At 41.7% G+C, this 16,229-nt stretch overlaps 1 protein-coding gene and 1 long non-coding RNA gene across 5 annotated transcripts in view; one reads left to right on the forward strand and one right to left on the reverse strand.

Annotated features, from left to right (window-relative positions):
• The window catches only part of RAB30 (RAB30, member RAS oncogene family), a 98,926-nt gene extending 92,764 nt beyond the window's left edge, over positions 1-6,162 (reverse strand). For 2 of the 4 annotated variants that reach the window (XM_025357554.1, XM_025357548.1), the window contains exon 1: positions 5,931-6,162. The gene's annotated coding sequence lies outside the window, so the exon portion shown is untranslated. Of the gene's footprint in view, positions 1-5,571; positions 5,703-5,930 lie in introns of those variants that run through there. The other 2 variants (XM_025357549.1, XM_025357553.1) reach the window with 2 other exon arrangements.
• Positions 6,163-6,305: 143 nt separating this feature from the next.
• LOC112606486 lies at positions 6,306-8,209 on the forward strand. The gene is made up of 3 exons (XR_003115641.1): positions 6,306-6,386; positions 6,863-7,048; positions 7,550-8,209. It is a non-coding gene; the product is annotated as an uncharacterized LOC112606486 (long non-coding RNA).
• The last annotated feature ends 8,020 nt before the right edge of the window (positions 8,210-16,229 follow it).

The raw sequence follows: 16,229 nt of genomic DNA on the forward strand, positions 1-16,229 counted from the left end.
TTACAAAGAAACAGAGGCTCAAAGAGATTAAGTAATTTGCTCAAGGACACACACATACTGATAGAAAAATATGTGCATGTACATATGAACTCCAGCACATAAACATGCACACATATACAATTCAACATGATCTCAAAGGTTCCTGGTCTTCCTGAGGACCTTTCAGGGATGAATTAAGAACTGCTATATTAGGCTAATCTTGAGGAGGCCTACCTAGTTCTCAAAAGTTGGCTTCCTATAGGGAAAAAACTAAAAATAAATTAACTGTGGTCCATATTAAATTCCTCCATACTTGGAAATGCTCTTATTTGGAGATGGATCACATTTCCACCACAGCCAAGAAAATAGGGCAATGGTTCCCTAAATTATTACATTATTCTGATGTTTCATTTCTGCAACAAAATGAGAAAAAAAAATGCAGATAATTTTTCATAAAGCTAAATATATTTTCTATGAGATAAAAGTGAGGAGGCATTTTCAATTTACTAGAGAAAAATAACTATTGTTCACAGTACATTCAATTTTATTTTTTGTAATTTTACTTTTCTATATAATTCAAAAGTCTGAGACCCATTGATTTAGGGAACTCTATGCAATTAGAATGATTTTTTTTGAGACACTAACTTGAATAAAGGAAGTTCAGCCCAAAAAGAAACCAAATCTGAAATATTTCTGAATTTCCCTAAAAGTGATCACAAAATATTTCAAAAGCTGAAAGTGTCAAGAATACTTTTTGTTTTGAGACAAAGTCTCATTCTGTTGCCCAGGCTGGAGTGCAATGGCACCATCTCGGCTCACAGCAGCTTCCACCTCCAGGTTGAAGTGATTCTCCTGCCTCAGCCTCCTGAGTAGCTGGGACTACAGGCGTGCACCACCACACCCAGTTAATTTTGTATTTTTAGTAGAGATGGGGTTTCACCACGTTGGCCAGGCTGGCCTCAAACTCCTGACCTCAGGTGATCTATCCACCTCAGCCACTCAAAGTGCCTGGATTACAGGTGTGAGTTACTGTGCACAGCCTAGAATACATTTTAATGGGTCTCTTAAAAGTATTTTACATTTGGCATCTGTATTATTACTAATAGTCCTCTTCCAATGTGTTGGTATTTCCTGCTTCTAAATAGGCCCTCAGTGACTTAGGTTAATTCACTCACTCTACAAACATTTAGAGTCCCTAATTTGTGTGAGGCATTCTGTTAGGTGCCTGGAAACACAGTCTGGAGAGCTTTTGCTTGCCTTCATGACTAGGGTCAAAGGTGTGGATGCCTCCCGCAACCCTCACCCCCACCTCCCAGCCTAGTATTGCCAAAGTACCTCCTTGTACATGATTATTTATGTTTGTCTCCCTCAACTGAGTGAATTCCTCCAAAGTAAACAGTATCTTATTCAATGTTGTTTTCCTAGCATAGTGCATGGAAAACTGTTATAATAAATAAGTAAATTGAGTATACTGTTGTTTTCCATGCTGGGGATAAGTATAAATTAGTGGAATAAATTGTACAGATGAGGAAACTAAAGCTCAGGAAAAAAATGTAATATGTCCAACATCATACAGCTAATAAATAAGTAGTGCCCAGTGTGAGAAAGCCTCATCCAGAGCTCTCTTCTACTCCATCATGCCACATCCCACACAGGGACAGGAAGAGTGAAAGATCTTAGATGTCTTCCAGGAACCTCAAACTCAGCATGTCCAAGGGTCCTCCCTTCTGGAAAACAAAAAGATCTGGTTCCCATTCAGTGTTCTCTTTCCCTGAAAACGTCATCCCCAGTTGCTCAAGAAAAAACTCAAGTAATTTCATGACTCCCTTTTCTCCCTATTCCCCCATCCAATCAATCAACAAATCTTATGAATTACAATTTTCAAACTTAGTGTCGGCCAGGCATGGTGGCTCATGCTTGTAATCCCAGCACTTTGGGAGGCCGAAGCAGGTGGATCACCTGAGGTCAAGAGTTCGATACCAGCCTGGCCAACATGGTGAAACCCCGTCTCTACTAAAAATACAAAAGTTGCCAGGCACGGTGGCTCACGACTGTAATCCCAGCACTTTGAGAGGCTGAGGTGGGTGGATCATTTGAGGTCAGGAGTTTGAGAGACCAGCTTGGCCAACATGGTGAGACCCCATTTCTACTAAATATACAAAAATTAGCCAGGTGTGGTGGGTGCCTGTAATCTCAACTACTTGGGAGGCTGAGGCAGGAGAATCACTTGAACCCAGAGATGGAGGCTGCAGTGAGCTGCTGTGACTGCACCATTGCACTTCAGCCTGAGCGACAGAGTGAGACTCTGTCTCAAAAATAAATAAATAAATACAAAAGTTAGTTGAGCATGGTGGCGGGCTCCTGTAATCCCAGCCACTAGGGAGGCTGAGGCAGGAGAATCACTTGAACCTAGGAGGTGGAGGTTGCAATGAGCCGAGATCGTGCCATTGCACTCCAGCCTGGGCAACAAGAGCAAAACTCCGTCTCAAAAAAATAAAACAACAACAACAACAACAACAACAACAACAAACTAGTGTCTCTCTAAACCCTCTGTCACCACTCTAGATCTAAGCACCATTATCCCTCATACAGACAACAAAAATTATTTGCTACTTGGTCTCTACACATTGACTCTGACCAAGTCTTCCCTTCAATCTCCTCCACTTAACAGCCAGGATAATACTTTAATATCATCCTACATATGCCATTCATCTAGTTTATTAAAGCCGGGCTAGGTTCTCATTACCCTTAGGATAAAGACCAAAATTCACCTGTAGCTCAGAGAACTGCCTACTCTCTAGCCTCTGCCCACCTCTCCAGCCTCATTCTTCATTCTAGTCTTTCTCCTCTTGCTCTGTCTCTAACTTCCTTTCAAATCCTCAGGTTCACCACTCTTCCCTTTGAACTTTGAACATGAAGTTCCCTCTGCCAGAGACCTTTGTCCCACTATAAGCATCTCCCACTGCCATCCTGAATTACTGCTTCCACTTACCCTCCAAGTCTCTTCGAGTGTCACTTCCTATAGGAAATCTTTCCTGATAACCCCAGACAAGGGGAAAGTACCATGTCAGGCACTCCTACTCAACCCTTTTGGAAATGGCATTCATCACACTTGCAATTATTTATTAAGTATATCCCCTATTCGAATATAAGCTCCATGAGGTCAGGGGAAGCATTTCTTCTCACTGATGTAGCCACAGTGCTTAGCCCATGGTAGCTGCTCAATCAATATAAATTGTCAGAATTATAGGTTGGGGCCATATTATAGAGGGCTATAACATCAGTAAACCAAAGAGCAAGGATCATTATCCCTTTGCAAACTGAAGCAGAAAGAAATGAATAGTTATTTAAGGTCACAGAGACAGCAGTGATGAGGCCAAATCTAATGCTGCATTCAGCCCATTTCTCCTCCCTGGGACAATAAAAGAAACCTTGGTGAGTAAGGAAGTATTTCAGAAGAAGAAAATAAGTTATGAGAAGATGGTGCATAAAAGGTCTAAGAGGACAGCTTCTGAATCTGCCTGTCACACTAGTTGCCTCCAGATGGATAGCAGTTAGACTTTCCACACCTAGAAGAGCATTGCTGTTACATAAACAAATATAGCCACTATCACACTCTTCCCCTTAAGAGAAGAGTATAAAATAACAAACTTCTTTCCTGCACAAAGGAGAAGAAACAACCGGGTGGGGGGTGGGGGTGGGGGGGCAGTGGAACTGTTGTCCTCCAAGTATCTTCAAAAAACCAAACGGGCAGTTTGGCCACCTGGATTGCACAGGGAATAGGAAAGAAGAGGGGGTAAAGAACAGCCTTCCCACCACCAGCTGCAGCAAGGATGAGGGGAAAAAAATGTATTATATAAGGCAAGCCATTTGAAGACTACTTATGCCTTGGGAATTATGAGAACATTTCATGTAGAGCATTTAAAAACCTGGCTAACCCACAGACAAGCAGTTCCTAATACAGGTGCCAGTGAAAGGAAAAGTGGCATGAGCCCAACTGCAGCATTTCATTGTTCACACGCTGCTGGGGCTAAATTATGTCTGTCACAGAAACTACAAACCAGACCAGGGGTCAGGCTCATTGCTGCTCATCCTGCCAAGCACAGACTGCAAGAAACAGAAAAGGCAAAGAAATTCTCCTCAAAGAGGATTCAGCAAAAATATTCACATAGTCTACATCCACCCAGGAGTTCCCAGGTGAAGTGAAGGAGGACCAGGGAGGGTGTTCTGAGATTGGAGAGAGATGGAGAGAAAGAGATGTGATATGCTGGTGATAAGGGAGGGATTTTTAAATACAAAGGAAAACTGTAAACTGAATATGGTGAGATAGGGAAATAAACAGAATTTCAAGAGATGTGGGTGGGGTGGGGTGGGGTAGGGGGAAGAAAGGAAAGTACAGGAGAGAAGGGTAAGGTGTCCAGAAGAGCAGAGAGTTATCAACAGAGAGACATAGAGGCAAAGGCTGACTGTTGATCTTTTCCCAAATCCAAAAGCTGCTCATTGGCATCCCAATAAATCACTCTACTACAAAGCCCATACAATGGACTGTCCTTTGCATTCAGCATCAAGCAGCGTTTAACGAAATATCACATAGCTACAACTTTCGAGACCTAAGGGTCTGAATTTAAAATGAATAAAATTGGCTTAGCAGCAGAAGACAACCAGTAAAGACTTTCCCTTATGTCTGACTCAGCTATGAAAAGGTTTAGCATTCTAGAGTTAAGCAAATACTCTGGCATTTCTCCTTCTTTTGACATTCCAAGAGGGGGTGTGGTTGACCCCGGGTCCATTCATTTCCAAGGTTGTAGATCTCTCAGCTAAGACTGGCCCCATCTGTTGGGGAGCCAGCCAGCTGTTTATCTCAAAGTAACATATTTATTGCCTTTATCATCCCTATAACTCTTACAAGAGCATCATATAAGTCAGAATGCTTTCTGTCCTGTTAAATGTCAGTTCGTTTTAAAAAACAACAATAACAAAACAACTACTATGCTCCTTGGTTCCCCTGACCAAAATTACTCTTCCATGGGCACCTTTCAGTAATGCCAAATGAAGGTTAACAGCGCTTCTAACTTTCCCTTTCTCTAATGTGTTAAAAGGAACCCGGCTTCCCTAATCGATCTCTTCAAACCGTTATTTGTGAGTAGTGACTATACCTCAGGAAACAGCAGCTCATTATGGTACCATTGTCAGTGGCAAAGAGCCTATGCAATGTAATTTAAAACACACAAGCACAAATCTGTCGGCTCCACTTCCAAACAATCTTGAATCCAGCAGTCGGAGAACGGAAAACATTTAACAAAAACGCTGCTTCCAGCAGCCTCAAAGAACCTTCGTCAGACACGTGAAATGTTTCTGACTGGCACGGAGTGCACCATTAAAGGACACTGTCACCTCAAATCAGCAGAAAAGGCGAGACAAACGACATAGACAGACACACATATAATAAAGCCCCACAAAACTTAAGCACGTTCATCTTAAAAATTAATAACTAGTGCTCGTCCAAGCGGCATACAAATGTTCTAAAGTAGTGCGACCACATTAAATCACTGTCTCCATTTCTCCCCACGCATCACCCCTTCCCACTCAAACCTCAGCTCTCGGGCCGTGTGTGACAGGACTGCAGTCCCCCACCTCTGCCTTCCTCTGATTTTCCAAGAGCACTTCCCAACATCCTTCCTAGCCCAGCCCCCTCACCCCGTCTCCAAAAGGTTGAGAGGAGTTGCGACTAGGGAATTGGCAGGCACCCGTCCTCTGGCGGGGGAAGGTTGCTGGAGTTGTTCTTTGCAGTGACCCAAATTGCACAGAGCTTTTCCCCTTAGCAGCGCCTGTGAGCCTCTCCCCAATCCCCCCCACCTCCCCACCGCTCACAGCTTCCCAAAAGAAAACCTTGAGAACTAAGCGGGAGGAATAACTTGGTAGAAGCATTTGAATAAATCACTTCAACTCACCTGGTTTGGGATTTTTCTCCCCACCCCAGGCATAAACAGAAATGATGTGCGAATGAGTCACGCACGCAAGGCAAGGTCTGCGATGTCCTGAGTCCAAGGGCTGGAGTCAGTCCCTGCCCTGGTGCTGCTGCTACTCTTAGCTCAGCTGGAGCGAGCGGCAATCGCAAGCCCAGCAGCAGCAGGGGGTGGAGAGACCGTAGCACAATGAATGCAGTGGGGCTTTTGCAATGACATCATCCCTCTGTCCAAACGTCCCCAATAGCCATGCTCAGGGGCGGTGCTTTCTGGGAACTGTAGTGTTCCTACGTCCTGGAGGGATACCGAGGCAATCGCCGGAACTACAATGCCCAAAATGCTCCAAAGTCGCACGCGCCCAGAGTGAAGGAGCAAAGGGGACTCGGCCGCCATGTTGGGAATACTGGGACGATTCCGCGGAGCCGGGCAGAGGTTTTAGGGGTACGCGGGAGTCAAGTGGTGGTTCAGTGGGGACAGTGAGGTGGAGGACGACCTGGTCGGATAGCCGCGGGCACGAACCTGGGAACCAGAAGGTGGAGGCCGTGCTGGGGACTGATGTAGGGCGGGACCAACTGGAAGCCGCATCAAGAGGCCCACTGAGCCTCGGTCTCAGCTCCTGAAGGCGTTGCATGGGGCCCTACGCTTCCTTCTCCATTTTTTAGCTAAGAGATTGAGAGAGTCGGTTTACTTTTGGGCTTGGAGTATCATTTAGATTGGTTAACAATACAGTTGAGAGAGTTGGTGTCTTTTGTTGAGGTGCGAGGACCCCAGGCGGCGACCCTCGCCTCTATTCGGAGAAGCCCATTTCCACTCACGGAGTTGGGGTAGTCCTCCCAAATCCTTTTTTGTTTTGCCGTTTGTTTTCCAACCCCCCTTCCCTCTCCCCAAGGTTTCAGATTCACTGATTTTTCATACAGGAATGATTAACAAAGGCGTCCGAAGAAATCGTTGTTGGAAGGTGGCCAAGCTGGAAAGAGACGTTGCTTTGGCCCTGCAAGTAAGAAAAGAGACGGAGCAGCCTGAAGGAGTAACACTAAATTTAAAATGACACTTTTTTTTTTACCAACCAGCGAAAGCAGATGTTCAAAGGGGATATTGGCCGGGTGCAGTCTCTTATGCCTTTAATCCCAGCACTTTGGGGGCAGAGGCAGGGGGATAGCTTGATTCTAGGAGTTCAAGCCCAACCTGGGCAATATACGGAGACCCCGTACCGTCTCTGCAAAAACATTAAATAAAAAAATTATCTGGGCATGGTGGCATACCCCTGTAGTTCCAGCTACACTAGAGGCTGAGGTGGGAGAATTGCTTGAGCCCAGGAGGTTGAGCCTACAGTGAGCCAATATCCTACCACTGTGCTCCAACCTGGGCGACAGAGCGAGCGCGTGTCTCAGAAAAGTGGGGAGGGGTAGGATATTATTAATGATAGGCCTTCTGACGTCTGGCAGTAGGTTCCAGAGTAACATCGGTCATGGATAAATTTCTTTTTTTAACTAAGTGACTGAAACCAAAGTTGCTTGTCTTTTGAGTGATTTCGCACGGTATCTCAAAATGAACTGTACTTTTTTTCTTGTGCCCCTGAAACAATGCTGTGTGTTCTTTTTCAGAGTCTATCACACTAAGATGAGAAATGTGTTTTCTTCCTGAAGGTGTCTGATGTGTAAAAATACTGATATACTTAGGGCTGTTTCCTCTCTTTCCTTTGCACGTTATTCTGAAACACAATTAACTAATTACTTTGCGTCATCGAAGGTATGCACTTCACCTCTATGTTAGGAGTGAATAAAAAATAGATCCTCATATCAAAGAAAGGCTAGACAGAATGATTAAAAATGACCAAAACATGTTAGAAACAGTCTTTCAGATGTATGCAGATGGTAATTACAAAAACACTTTTTCAAAAAATGATTGTATGTGTCATGTTTCTGGGAACAAGTCAAGATGAATGAGTTTGATTTTTAAGCAGAAGTAGTATGTGTTGGTGTCATCCGTGAATACCACAATGAAAAAGGCTCAAAGTTTTTGTTACTTAGAAACTTCTCTAAGTAATGGTGGTAAGTACAGGAAAAGGAACAATGTCTACCATTTTGTTTCTAACCTTCAATTTAACTATTGTAATGTTGTAAGCTTAATAGAGATTTACACTTAGGCTTAATTTCAAGCTCTTCAATTATTTTTCGTGGTTGGTGATTCAGGTGTATTCTCATGTCTTATGTAAATTTATCTTGAGTTTGTTCATTTTATAATATATTTCTTTATGTAAGCCATAGCCTTGTCAGTTTGAGTTATATGGAAGACAAATTGTAGGGAAAAAGAGCTACAAACTACTCAGAAACCTTCTGTCTGAGCTGGGCATGGTAGTGCAGGCATGTAGGCTTAACTACTTGGGAGGCTGAGGCAGGAGGATCACTTGATCCATTAGTTTCAGGCTGCAGTGAGCTATGATTGTGTCACTGCACTCCAATCTGGGCAACAGTGAGACTATGTCTGTTTTTAAAAAAGAAAGAAATCCTGTGTTTGAAAAGTGATAGGTGTAGAATACAGTGATTTCTATAATTTGTCATGTGTTTGAGTAGTTTGAAGTTTTTCTGTCTTTATATCTAATAGACATCTGACCATAAAGATAGAAGAAATCCTGCACTCTTTAGAGATTTTATTTATAAAATTAATATTTGAGGAGTTGGGGAGGCCAGCTTCTGAAAAAATAACCGCAGTGTCCTGGAGAAACACTGCAGTTAGGAAAACATTGTTAAAGTAGAATTAGGAATGTCTAGAGGAGGTAAAGCTTTTCATCTCTCAAAAAAGAATTAGGGCCAGGTGCAGTGGCTGACACCTGTAATCCTAGTGCTTTGGGAGGCCGAGATGGGCACATCACTTGGGGCCAGGAGTTCAAGACCAGCCTGGTCAACATGGGGAAACCCCATCTCTTCAAGAAATAGAAAAGTTAGCCAGGTGTGGTGGTTTACGCCTGTAATACCAGCTGCTAGGGTGGCTGAGGCAGGAGAATCACTTGAACTGGGGAGGTGGAAGAGGCAGTGAGCAGAGATTGAGCCACTGTACTCCAGCCTGGGCAACAGAGCAAGACCCTATCTCAAAAAAATAATAAAGAGAATTAGGACATTGATTTGTATTAAAATTATAGGTAGCTCATTTAAGAGTATGAAGTCAATTGCTGTTAGAGCAAGGGTTTTTTTCAATAGAGGTGTCAGGATAACCTAGAGAGCTCTAAAAGTATATGGCTATTACCTACCCATCCCTGTTGAAATCTCCAGGGTTATATCCAAGTATTGTGTTTTTAAAACTATAGGTGAGTCTACAAGAGTTGGATGGAGTAGTCCTCTACGTCCTGTATTTGTATTTTTGCAGTATGTTACACAATAACAAAAGCTTTGAGAAAGATTTTAGGTTTATTGCTAATTATACCCATGAATCAATTCTGAAAATGTGTAGATAAGGAATTTACCTGGTGAACTGTTTACACATGGCAGTTGTGGGAGGGAGAGGGGAGTGAGAGATGAGGTGAGATCAGTTTTAGCCTTAAGAGAACCAACCGGGCCTGGCACGGTGGCTCATGTGAGCCTGTAATCCCAGCAATTTGGGGCCAAGTCAGGTGGATCATGAGGTCAGCAGTTCGAGACCAGCCTGACCAACATAGTGAAACCCTGTCTCTACTAAAAATACAAAAAAATTAGCTGGGCGTGGTGGCGGGCACCTGTAATCCCAGTGACTTGGGAGGCTGAGGCAGAAGAATCGCTTGAAACTGAAAGGCAGAGGTTGCAGTGATCCAAGATTGCACTGCTGCACTCTAGTCTGGGCAATAAGAGCAAAACTCCGTCTAAAAAAAAAAAGAAGGACCAACCATGATATCCTGACTAACCTGTATATTTCTTAGAATTAGGGTTTGGCCTAATATTAAGGAGGTCTAATGTTAAGAGACACCTAGTAAGAGCTCAATGCTGTGGTAAAATTATGATAGTTATGGAGAAACTTAAAAGTTGAGACAATATGTTTTTTAGAATTTTCTGAAAATAAAAATTTTCTTGCCCTAAGTCTTGAATTTTTAAGTTATTGATGTTATCTTAATGTTTATGATATTTGAACAAGTGATATTATAATAGAGTATCTTTTAGGTCATAGTGACCCCTTTTTAGAGCTGAGAAATCTTACAAATTCTTTAGCCCATGTTTTACAGATAAGGAAATAGGCATGCGCAAAGTGAAATTAAAACTTGCCATTGGTCACACTGTACATTGATGGCAAAAGGCAGGGCAGAATTAGAATCCAATTATCTTACCTGTTCAGTATCTTTAATGCTACAGCAAGCTCACCACTGTTTCTCTTTACTCTTTAAACAGTGGATTTTTTTTGTCATGATACTCTCAGAATGTGATTTCTTGTATAATGCAGTTCCATACTTGTTTATATTTTATGTTTCAACCAAAAACACATTTTACTTTTAATAGAGGAGCTTAAGTTCCTAATGTAAATAATTGAGTGTGAGCTTCAGATACTTTAGGGTGGTATTAATAAACTTTGCTTTTCCAAATAGTTTCAGATAAGCATTTAATATTCAAAGCTTCCTCTTTACAGCTTAGGAAGTGGACTGGTTAAGTGACTTGAGTTCATACAGGAATATATCGGTATGTTCCTAATTCCCATCAAGTGTACCATTATATAATCTTGCTAACAGATCTAACAGATTACTTTTTTTTTTCTTGGAGATAGAGCCTTGCTCCGTCGCCCAGGTTGGAGTGCAGTGGCGCGATCTTGACTCACTTCAACCTCTGCCTCCCAGGTTCAAGCGATTCTTCTGCCTCAGCCTCCCGAGTACCTGGGACTACAGGCAGGCACTACCATGCCCAGCTAATTTTTGTGTTTTTAGTAGAGACGGGGTTTCACCATGTTGGCCAGGCTGGTCTCGAACTCTTGACCTCAAGTGATCTGCCTGCCTCTGACTCCCAAAGTGCTGAAATTAACAGGAGTGAGCCACCATGCCTGTCCTCTAGGGAAAATCTTTAGTTCATTCTGGACAATGAGAAAACTTTTAACATTTTTACTTTTAGTTAACAATACTCAGGAAAATAAAAAGTGTGCTTTTTAGTCTTAGTGACCCAGCTTGAGTTTGAAACAAATTTACATAATTTTAGCTGCTTAATATGCTGCTGAAGATAAATACAGTAAATATCCCAAGGTCAAGATTTGAAATCCAAATGTCTATAGTAATGATTAACAGGAAAAGAGGGTCCTCTTTATTATTTTATTTCTCAATTTTTAACAGGTTTGGATAATTAAAGGAGCACTAGAAAACTTTTTTTTTTTTTTAGGTAGAGTCTCTGTTGCCCAGGCTGGAGTATAGTGGTACAATCTCAACTCACTGCAACCTCCGCCTCCTGGGTTCAAGCAATTCTCCCTGCCTCAGCCTCCTGAGTAGCTGGGATTAACAGGCATGCGCCACCATACCCAGCTAATTTTTGTATTTTTATTAGAGACGGGTTTCATCATGTTGGTCAGGCTGGTCTCAAAACTCCTGACCTCGTGATCCGCCTGCCTCGGCCTCCCAAAGTGCTGGGATTTCGGGTGTGAGCCACCGCGCCCAGCCGAAAACATTTCTTTGCAAGGATAAATATATGAAGATGAACTTACTAAGCGTAAATATGTTCATGAATATAGCCACTTAAGGAAATTCAAACATGCAGAGATGTTCAGCTGTATGCAATTATGTAAGTAGGTACATATTCATGAAGCCTAATTTGATGTAGAATCTGAGGGTGCTGCCTATGCATAAACTTGCTTAAAGGTTAAAACTTTTAAGGAATGCTCATCAAAGTCACCCTCTTACACCTAACTGCTTATTTCATGAATGTGGCGCATAGGTGCTTATCAGACTGAATACCTTGGGGACTTGAGCTGCTTCAGCACCAGAAGATAAAATTCAGTAACTGTAATCCTTGAAGTACCTAAGTGATACATTTTTTTTTAAGACTAAGCCAAAATATAACAGCTTTCCTCCTTCCCTACCCTCTCCAACCAAACTTTTAGCCATTTTATTTATTTATTTATTTATTTATTTGAGATGGGGTCTAGCCATGTGGAGTACAGTGGCTATTCACAAGCATGATCATAGCAAATGACAGCCTCAGACTCCTGGGTTCAAGCGATCCTGCCTTAGCCACTCAAGTAACTAGGACTACAGGTGTATACTGGGGCTTCTAGCCATTTATGTAGTATTAAGTGGCAGCTTCTATAGTTTCTTAGTACTTGTAAAACTGCACAGTGTGTATTCTCTTGGCTCAATTATTAGCATATGTAGAGCCATTTCCTTGTGAATGTTTTGTATTTTCTATAAGAAAACCAGGAAAACTTAAGTTTTTTAATATGCTGAAATAAAGCAACTGAAGAATTTTGTTTTTGCCTTTAAGTGGTAATGTATAAAAGTATACTATTGCAGATATACTTACAGAGTGTTTTCATCGCAATTAAAATACTGCAGCTGACTAGTATGTTCCATATGTGTATATAAATGACTTATACTGGTCATCTGCCATTTTTATGGAATACTAACAGTAGTTTGGTACATTTAAGGAGTCTTAACAGTTTAAAGTGTTATTTTGATGATAAACTGTTTACATTTATTTGTTTTTACATTTGGCAGTCTAAATGCAAGAGTCTCCATTTCAGCTGTTTACTCTGTATATCTTTAATGTTGGGCATTATGCTTCTTTCTTGAGTTTCAGTCCTATGACTGTTCCATTTTCAGTATTCATGTTTATGTGTCTTTCTAAAATTGTTTTGCTTCTGTTTCTTACTGCTCTTGAGACAATTTATGGGCAAATTTTGTTACTTTTCAACTGGCAGTGTATTTCCCTGTGAAGAGTTGCTGGATTGCCTCATTTTTCAGATAAACTGAATTAATGTAGTAGTGAGGAGAAACCAGATTTCAGAGGTTTGAGAAGTGAATGAATGGGAATGAGAAAAGAAGTAGGTACTTAAAGTAAACTTTTAAGAAGTTTGGCTCTGAAAAAGGTAATGGGTTAGAGAGGGCAGGATTGTAAGGATTTAAGATGGGAGAAGAGGCATAAGCATATTTAAATTTCCCTACTTAGGGGCCAAAAATCATACTGTACCTCAGTCTGATAACCTTGTAAAAGAATTCAAGGACACAAAATTCTGCCCTGCCCTGAAATCTAGCCAGGAGGAAGGGAGAGGAGCTCTGAAGTACTTTTGTAATTTTCTTCTACATAATAATTGATTTTGTTTGATTATTTTTCTTTCCCATAGCTCCTATTTGCCAGGTTTTTCATGGCTGCCTATTTAACCAAACTTGTACTTGCAAGAATAGTGCGTATTTATGATTCTTGATTCCAAAAACACATGGCGATGATAATGTCTCTGCTTCTTTTGAGAAATTAACTTGGTTCTGAAAGATGGCGTTTACTTTTCACACCTGTATCATTAATACTTCCTTGCCAAACCTAACTAGGATCCTCCCCACCACTATTAGAGAACACTGATGCTCGGTTGAACCAGGGTGTTAAATGTGAACAGGATTTGTCTGTGTTGTTGCCCAAATATGTTTATCAATACTCATTACCTGGAGGAAGAGAAATCTGAGATAATTGAATTCATTAGATTACTTACATGAAGAAGGTTTAATTGTATAAATACAGAAAAATGCACAAGGAAAGAAACTGACACCTTAAGGCAACAAAGCCCTCCATAAAAAGTAACCCAATTCTGACAGTTGTGAACTAACGTCCATTACCTGAAGTCCTTCTCATTCCATTACCCAATAACATAAATAATATGAATTCAGTAAATAAGCTGCTTTATGTCTTGAGAGATTTAACTGGCAGAATAAATGGAAAGAAGTCAGTAAAAAGGGAGCAGTTGACCAAGCACGGTGTCTCACACCAATAACCCCAGCACTTTGGGAAGCCGAGGCAGGCAAATCACTTGAGGTCAGAAGTTCAAGACCGGCCGGGCGCGGTGGCTCAAGCCTGTAATCCCAGCACTTTGGGAGGCCGAGGCGGGTGGATCATGAGGTCAGGAGATCGAGACCATCCTGGCTAACATGGTGAAACCCCGTCTCTACTAAAAATACAAAAAACTAGCCGGGCGTGGTGGCGGGCGCCTGTAGTCCCAGCTACTCGGAGGCTGAGGCAGGAGAATGGCGTGAACCTGGGAGGCGGAGCTTGCAGTGAGCCAAGATCGCGCCACTGCACTCCAGCCTGGGTGACACAGCGCGAGACTCCGTCTCAAAAAAAAAAAAAAAAAAGAAGTTCAAGACCAACCTGGCCAACATGGTTAAAACCCGTCTCCACTAAAAATGCAAAAATTAGCCAGGCTTAGTGGCAGGTGCTTGTAACCCCAGCTACTCAGGAGGCTGAGGCAGGAAAATCACTTAAAACCCAGGAGGGGCCGGGCATAGTGGCTCACGCCTGTAATCCCAGCACTTTGGGAGGCCGAGGCAGGCGGATCACGAGGTCAGAAGATCGAGATCATCCTGGCTACCATGGTGAAACCCCATCTCTACTAAAAATACAAAAACAAAATTAGCTGGGCTTGGTGGTGGGCACCTGTAGTCCCTGCTACTCCAGAGGCTAAGGCAGGAGAATGGCATGAACCTGGGAGGTGGAGCTTGTAGTGAGCCGAGATTGCACCACTGCACTCCAGCCTGGGCGACAGAGTGAGGCTCCATCTCAAAAAAAACCCAGGAGGCAGAGGCAGTGAGCTGGGATCGCGCGACTGCACCCCATCCTGGGCAACAGGACGAGGCTCCATCTCAGAAAAAAAAAAGGCTGAGCATGGTGGCATGTTCCTGTAGTCTTAGCTACTCAGGAGGCTGAGGCAGGAGGATCACTTGAGCCCAGGAGTCGTAGGCTGCAGTGAGCTATTATGGTGCCATTGTGCTCCAGCCTGGGTAAGAGTAAGGCCTTGTTTTAGTAAAAAGGGAGTAACCAAGACAGGTAAGGATTCAGTAAAATAAAAGTCAGAAGAAGTTTATTACTAGAGCGTAGCCCTGTAACCCGGTATGTCCAAATGTGATTTAATTTGCTCTCATGAGATGTGCACCAGAAGGAATAACCTGAGGCATTTCAAAGAAAAAACAAAATGTGACCTGCTAGTTCTGTTATTCTGCCACAAGTTAACACATTTTGAACTTCAGTTAAGTGCAGAATCTCAAACATCCAGTGTGACTCCCCAAATCTCAAAAATTTAGGCTAAAACCTAATTTTGTGTCCAAGCCAGTGCCTGTGTGTTCCTGCTGAATGTAAAACTTTGGTCCAGCAATCTTCTTACCACTGGAGGGAGGGAGAGATATGAAAATAATGTTTAATGGTAATTGTTTATTGTCATGGGCCCGTATTATACCCAGATTTAGAGAGCTATTTGACACACGTGTAACCTAATGTTAATTTTAACTTAATACCTGCTCAGTCAGGTAAGACATGAAACTTCATACAGGTCCATTTAACGTGCCTAAACCTAAGTAGAAACACAAAAGCTATGTATAGTCCCTTGTTGCTTGAGATAACACTAAATTTTTAAAGAATAGCTTGGTGCTGTGGTAGATAGATTTCACTTAAAATGCATTTAACAATTTACAGATAACTGGAAAGTAATTCATCTTAGAACCCTGGTAGGGACATGCTATTAAAATATTTGTGTACTAGTTGAAGTCAAAATAGAACTACAGCCTATCACATGGTATTTATACTACTATACATTATGATTAATAAAGCCACCTAAGGTCGTTACTCCATGATCATGGGAAGTTGGTTTCGTCATAAAGAGTTTGGGTTTAGCAACAAAAATCTTGCATTTGAATCTAAACACATTACATGATTTTAGGCATGTTCATCATTCTGAGATTAAATAAAAAAGAAGGAAATATATGAAAAATGCTTAATAAGTACTCAGAAGGTAGTATGGTGTAGCAACTTAGAATGTAGACTTCAGAGCCAGTCAGCTAGGATTGAAATGACACTTCTGCCAATCACTGTTGACTATAAGCAAGTTATTTAACTCTGCCTCCATTTTGTCTGTGAAGTAGGGATAAAATCTTCCTCACTAGGTTGCTGTAAGAATTAAATGGATATATCACATGTGAGATCACTTTATTTGAGGCCAAAAAACTTTTTTTAACTAGGATTAACTGAAAATAATCTATTAAAAACATTCTTTATCATGAGAAGTATGATTTTGTGTACCTTAGGTGTTACAAAGCAATGTCCTCTCAGTTTTAACTTTACCAAAATACCTATCTTAGTAAATGATACTATATAT

The sequence above is a fragment of the Theropithecus gelada genome, chromosome 14, assembly GCF_003255815.1.
Source record: "Theropithecus gelada isolate Dixy chromosome 14, Tgel_1.0, whole genome shotgun sequence".
NCBI lineage: Eukaryota > Metazoa > Chordata > Mammalia > Primates > Cercopithecidae > Theropithecus > Theropithecus gelada.